The 6523-nt window shown below is 35.8% G+C and overlaps 1 long non-coding RNA gene across 1 annotated transcript; it reads left to right on the top strand.

Annotated features, from left to right (window-relative positions):
* The first annotated feature begins 1595 nt into the window (after positions 1-1595).
* On the top strand, positions 1596-2490 carry LOC121371932. Its single transcript, XR_005957852.1, has 3 exons — positions 1596-1656; positions 1861-1913; positions 2274-2490. It is a non-coding gene; the product is annotated as an uncharacterized LOC121371932 (long non-coding RNA).
* Positions 2491-6523: the final 4033 nt, after the last annotated feature.

Genomic DNA, 6523 nt, shown 5'->3' with positions numbered 1-6523 from the left:
TACCACTACTACCACCACCACTACTACTACTACCACTACTACCACCGCTACTTCTACTATCACGACTACCACCACTATTACCACCACTACTACTACTACCACTACTACCACCACCACTACTACTACTACCACTACTACCACCGCTACTTCTACTATCACGACTACCACCACTACCACCACCACTACTACTACTACCACTACTACCACCGCTACTTCTACTATCACGACTACCACCACTATTACTACTACCACTACTACTATCACTACTACTACTACTATCACCACTACTACTACTATCACCACCACTACTACTACTACTACTACTACTACACAGCTGATGAGAATCCTCTTTGAATAGCCATCTTTCACTGGTGTTACATTTAGAACCACAAACCTGTCACCAGTGACAGTGAACACGTCTGTTAAATCACGGCAGGACAGTATTCCAGCGAGAAGACATGGCTGCAAGTTATGAAGAGACAGGTGTTTTATATACTGTATCGGTACTCGGTTACAGCGAGAGTGGAGTGTTGACGATTTTAGTTACGGCGTGTTGTTTGTTTCTTGCACCAGCTCCGGTAGAATTTTAGACAATATTGTTTATGCTTATAAGGTAACTTTCATATTTAATTATTCAAACCACTCAGATATTAATTTTAACGTTCCGTACATATATGCACGTTTTTAATTTAGTGCATAGCGATGTAGAGCGTAGTTTAAAGTACTATTTTAATAGAGTGTCATGCAATATTGCATGCTAAAAAAAAGATCCGTAGAAAAAATATGTTAGGACTACCTATGTAACTATGTCTACGGTAACTTTCATACAAGCAATACATTTTGTGTATAGAATAAATATGTTAGCATTTATTGTCATAACATTGCTGTAAAATATCAACAAATCAAAACAGAAATGATACGGAATTTTGACGATTTCTATTTATAGGTTACGGCGTTTTTCCAACGCTGTTACGGCGTGTTTACCGAATTCGTTTGATTATGGAATTGTCATTCATTAATGAATCGTCTGTTATCATTAACGGTTCAACACCAAAATAACATTTAACCTATCACATCCATGGCGTGCATACAATTTAACAGTGTACTTCCTTGTAACATGTTCTGCTAGCTCTTTTCTGACAGTGTTCTGTATGTCGCTAACAGTTCCGCCGTGGACTGGTCACTCCATCAGCGAGTGACTGGTCGGCTGCCGATCCATGTAATGATGAAACATTAGCAAGAGGATAAAGACCTCAGCATCATCTGCTCTTTCTGATACACCGACTTCACTTCCAGCAGCAACCGTCATTGCTGTCTGAACTATAACACTGTCAGGTCAGGTCATAGGGTTTTACGTGCACATTCAGAACAAGCTGTTGTAGCGCACGCCTGTCGTGGGCACAAGAGCCGGCCTTGGCCGGCTCCTTCGTCCATGACAGGAAAGGTGTGTGTGTGTGTGGGGGGGGGGGGGGGGGCAAGGAGGGACTGCCTACGCTGGCAGGTGCAAGGGAGCACCAGCAGCCCGATTGAATCGGTAGCAGGCGGGAGGGGTGGTGGTGGTGCTATGGAATTTGAATGGAGCTGTTAATGCCAAAGAGAAAAGGTGCGCATTTTTGTTGAGGAAATTTGGCGCAGTTTTGAACGGTCGGTCGAAAGGTAAATGTGCGAGCTAGTATAGGTTTTGAATCGAGAATAGCTCGTTAGTGGGTCGAGAGTAGCTCGTTAGTGGGTCGAGAGTAGCTCGTTCTATAACACTGTATCGGTACTCGGTTATGTACAGCGAGAGTGAACTGTTGACGATTTTTGTTACGGCGTGTTGCTTATTTTTGATACTAACCTTTTACATTTTACTGATTTTAGTACAATGAACACTGGCTGTGGCTCTTGCTATGGAACAGTCAACAAAAACAGAGGTAAAACCTCTATTTACATTGAAGTATAGAAACAAACACATAGTAGTTCTGTAGTATTATACAGATTTGGATGTATATTTACAGGAAATGTGCTTATATTATATTAATATTATTTAATACAGTTTCCTGATTATTAATTGTTTAAATTTTATAACTAAAGTAGAATACATATATCATAACTCTCGACAGAAGCCGCATTTATATCAGAAATATAGTATTTATGACTAAATTAGATTAATAAAATTATTGAAAATGCAACGGAACGTTTACTGTCTGGATACGAACAGTTGTTGATTTTTAAAGTCGAATTACGGAGTGTTTACGATTTTTGACTCATGATTTCTGTCTTATTTGTTTCAGAATTTAACATCAAGATGCAAATATTGTCGAAAACAATTGGAAAATGTTACGTCAGCTGTCAGACACATATTGGAGATTCACCCGAAAGAGAAAGTATCAATTTTGATACCATCCAGTGACATTTTAACATCTAAATTTCGAACTAGAACATTTGATGTATGTAGAGAAAATGTTGGATGCGATATTAAGGATGTTTATTTTGATGAAACTACCAATAAATTAAACATACCAGTAACATCTGTTAATACTAAATTCTGTTCCAAATCCTGTTTATATTGCTTTCCATTGTTCTGTCTCTCTCCGTCTGTCTGCCCTCCCCCCCCCCCTCTCTCCCTCTCTCCCTCTCTCTCTCTCTCTCTCTCTCTCTCTCTCTGTAGCATTTTAATTTTCCTAAGGGCTTAAAATAAACCACAATAAACTGTATGTGTGTGTACGAGTTTACGTGTATATATGCATATTCGTATGTGTATATATATTGCAGAAATAGGTATTGATTTGATTGAACAACAACGTGTCAAATCAAAGCGAAAGAACGCAGCTGTGCCTAGTGTTGACCAACCTGCAACGGGAACAAGACCAGTTCGTCAATTCCACCATATGGATAACTCCAAGATCCTGGCCCATATTCGGATGAGATTATCCGACATATAAATCGAATGCACTTCTGAATTTTAGAAATGACAAAACTATATTCATTCTTTATAAACTATGTTTTATCTCATCAAAACAAAATCATTTTAAAATGGTCAAATAATCATGTACTTTTTCAATTATTAATATCCGAGGAGGAACAGCAAATGCAGTATCATAATGACAAAGAGTCAAATGAACAATTCAATCAACAATTCAACTGCATTGAAAACAAAATAGTCATATTAAATATTCCATATTTCTGAATGTAATGTGTTAGATGGCCTGTGATGATCATATTGACGTCTGTGATGATCACATTGACATCTGTGATGATCATATTGACGTCTGTGATGATCATATTGACTAGTTTGGTGTAACGAAAATCACAATAAGCTATTTGAGTATTGTAATATTTTTACAGTACACAAGAAAAGAACACTCATTATTAAACTTAAATACATCTTGCAAATAAGTAATTAGCATTACCCAATAAAATCAAATGAATTGTAAACAATAACCTGGATCAAGAAGAATGGATGTTTTAAATGTTAAGCACGTACCAGTACTACACAATCGAAAATTAACAGTGTTCTTAAATAAAAATTAAAAAGTCAAATGATGACGCTAAAGCTACAACAGACGTTTCGGGTGTACTCGTGCATAGTTTCTTTGCCACATAGGTTTTAAACAACAAGTTGCATTTAGCCAACTTTACATTTGTGTTGTGCAAACGATGGACGCCATTTGAATGTTTTATCACATCCACACATTTGTCCATATCACCGTGTTTACCAACCATGTGATCTTGCAGGGATTCTGATGTGAGTTTTGATCCGTATTCTTTGCATGCATATTTTTCAGGGTTATCACCGATACATTGTGTGTTTTCGTATACTTGAAACATATGCAAAAGGTTTTGAGCATTTTGGGCAGTTGTAAGGTTTGTTTCCGATATGGTTATTAAAATAGCCGAAATAAAGTGACTTATCATAGTGTGTCTTATCACAATATGTACACGAATACGTGTATGTCTTAGTATGGTGACGCTTTGTGTGTATAGAAAGTCCTTGTCGAGTTTTATAGACCTTAGGACACACCTCACATAGCAGTTTAGCATCACCGTGCGAGAAAGTAGCATGCTGCTTTAAATAAAATTTACTGGAATATCTTCCCGCACACTTGTCACAGATGATTTTTTTCTTGTCATGCTTAGCCTTGACATATCATTTCAAATTACTGCCAACTGGACTTTCGTAAGTACAAAGATCACTTTTTTTGTTCTTAATACTCCACTAACCTTTAATTTTGGGGCTGATGTTATAACATGTTTACAGTTGTTAATGTCAACATTAATATCAGTACAGTTGTCAGAATTGGTGATATAGTTTTCTTTGACATCTAGCGAACAAACGTTCATTGATATATCGGTTTCATTAAAGGAGCTCAATCACGGATTTAGTGGGCCTTATTTCTCGAAATATGCATTATAAATGGAAATTACATTCATTTGGAATACCAAACCTAGTTATTCCATGACACGATTCAGTTTTAAAATTTGGAACTCTTCTTTAAATGAGACATTTAAAATACGGAAAAACAGACTCGTAGTGATGAGGCTATATATACGACAACCGTATAATGTATTTTTGGATTTTATATAAACGATCGCCGTGTATAGACACTTGGGAAATGAGGGCCGGCTATATACATGACAAATAATAAAAAATATATATTATTTCATGACAAAAATAACCGCGAATACGCTGTAATAAAATAATAAACAGTCGGAACATGAACTCACCATTTATTATTATTATTATTATCAGGCGCGTGTGCAAATTATTTTGATTGGTTCGCAAAGTGGTATTTCGGTTTTAATGTATAGCGTAAAAAACACAGTGTACTGTTGCATGTTTTGTCGTCCAAAGATTAGCTAATTATTACTTAGCCCAGTTGAATCCAGTTCTACGTACAGGGACAAGTTCAGTCTGCCATTTGTGTGTGTGTTCACGCACGTTAATCTTGCATTTTTTATAGCCAAAACTCCTCCAGATAAAACACCGCCCCTCCACCCCAAAAAGGTACTAGTAGGCTAATAATAATAGTAGTAGTAGTAGTAGTAGTAGTAGTAGTAGTAGTAATATTTGTGTATTATTATTATTATTATTATTGCATGTATTATAATGTTGGTAAAATCACGTCGCGGTGGGGTGGGTGGGGGCGGTTGTTACAGAAACATTACATAAATTTAGAGGGGAACCCGGGAGTGGTCTCAGCTTTACTAGTAACCTATATAAAAAAAAAAAGTATTTTGAGTTTTATTGCCCCTTACAATTTTTAGCATTTGAAATGTGACTAAATACAGCAAAATAACCTTTTAGTCATATTTATTTGCTATAAAATATATATATATATTTTTTTAAATTTACGTAAGCAGCCTCAAAATTGCACTCAGTGAAAAATTATTAAGTTCAAACCCTGTTGTTAGTTTGTGTACTGTCCGTAGTTAGTTTCTCTTTCAGTTAATCTACCTCAGCAGCTAATAATTTGTAATAGCTTTTATTTATTCATTCATCATTATTATTATTATTATTATTATTATTATTATTTATTTATTTATTTATTTATTATTATTAATTTTTTGTTAGTACTGTAGGGACAATATGACGCTATTCATATATCTATGGAAAAAAGTACATAAAAGGGTCCGCTAAATTCACATACTTCCCCACTCCCACCCCTGTTAAGAAAATGCACAGTTCGTACAGTACTTAGTATGTATTCCTCCTGTTCCAGATAATTCGGTAATATCGATCAATCAAATACGTGTACTTGTTTACCGCCTATATACAGTTTTGCTGTGAATATAGCCATCCCTCGTTAGTGGAGGCTATATACACGGCCTTCGTATATATAGTCACATCGTATATATACACACCGTGTAGTTCAGAGTATTCTTTAAAAATGTCACAATTCCTATTTCAAGTCAGCTGCTATGGCATATTTTGCATGATAATGAATTTGACAAGGTGGAAAATAAAGGTGTTCATGATCCAAATGTTTAGAGTTTTTCGCGTACGACTAACGATAAATTTACCTATAGATGCAAAGGCCTAACTAGTCGGGATTGTCGACGTTTAACATGCTTTTGTTACTAAAACAAATTAATGTATCAGCTTATTATCATTCAGTACATGTTTTTTTTTTTTTTTTAATAACTTATTTTCATTGTTGTTGTTTTTCTATTTACCCTACGTCGCAGAGGACGGTCAAGCGTTCTCATTACACGAGCTTGGTAAATCGTTTCGACACTGCGGGGTATTCAGGGAATGCCCGTCACGTGACTCAGAATAATACGTCACACCTCTGCACTCCAAATAGCCGTTATTTTTCTCAGAATTATGGACCGTATCCATAATTCAATTTTTTTATTTATAAAATATCAATAATAAGTGTGATATGGTGGTCATATAGATGGTTCAATAAAGTACTTTTAGGTACAAATCAAATGTATATATTATCATATAATACCTTGTTGGGTAAATAATTAGGTCAACCATCTGTGGGAGAGCGCGTTTAACACACTAAAAATCAAGGCTAATTCTTGTCATATTTTA

Source organism: Gigantopelta aegis, chromosome 4 (assembly GCF_016097555.1).
Source record: "Gigantopelta aegis isolate Gae_Host chromosome 4, Gae_host_genome, whole genome shotgun sequence".
Lineage (NCBI taxonomy): Eukaryota > Metazoa > Mollusca > Gastropoda > Neomphalida > Peltospiridae > Gigantopelta > Gigantopelta aegis.
The sequence above is the reverse complement of the archived record's forward strand: the minus strand, read 5'-3'. Positions and strand labels throughout refer to the sequence as shown.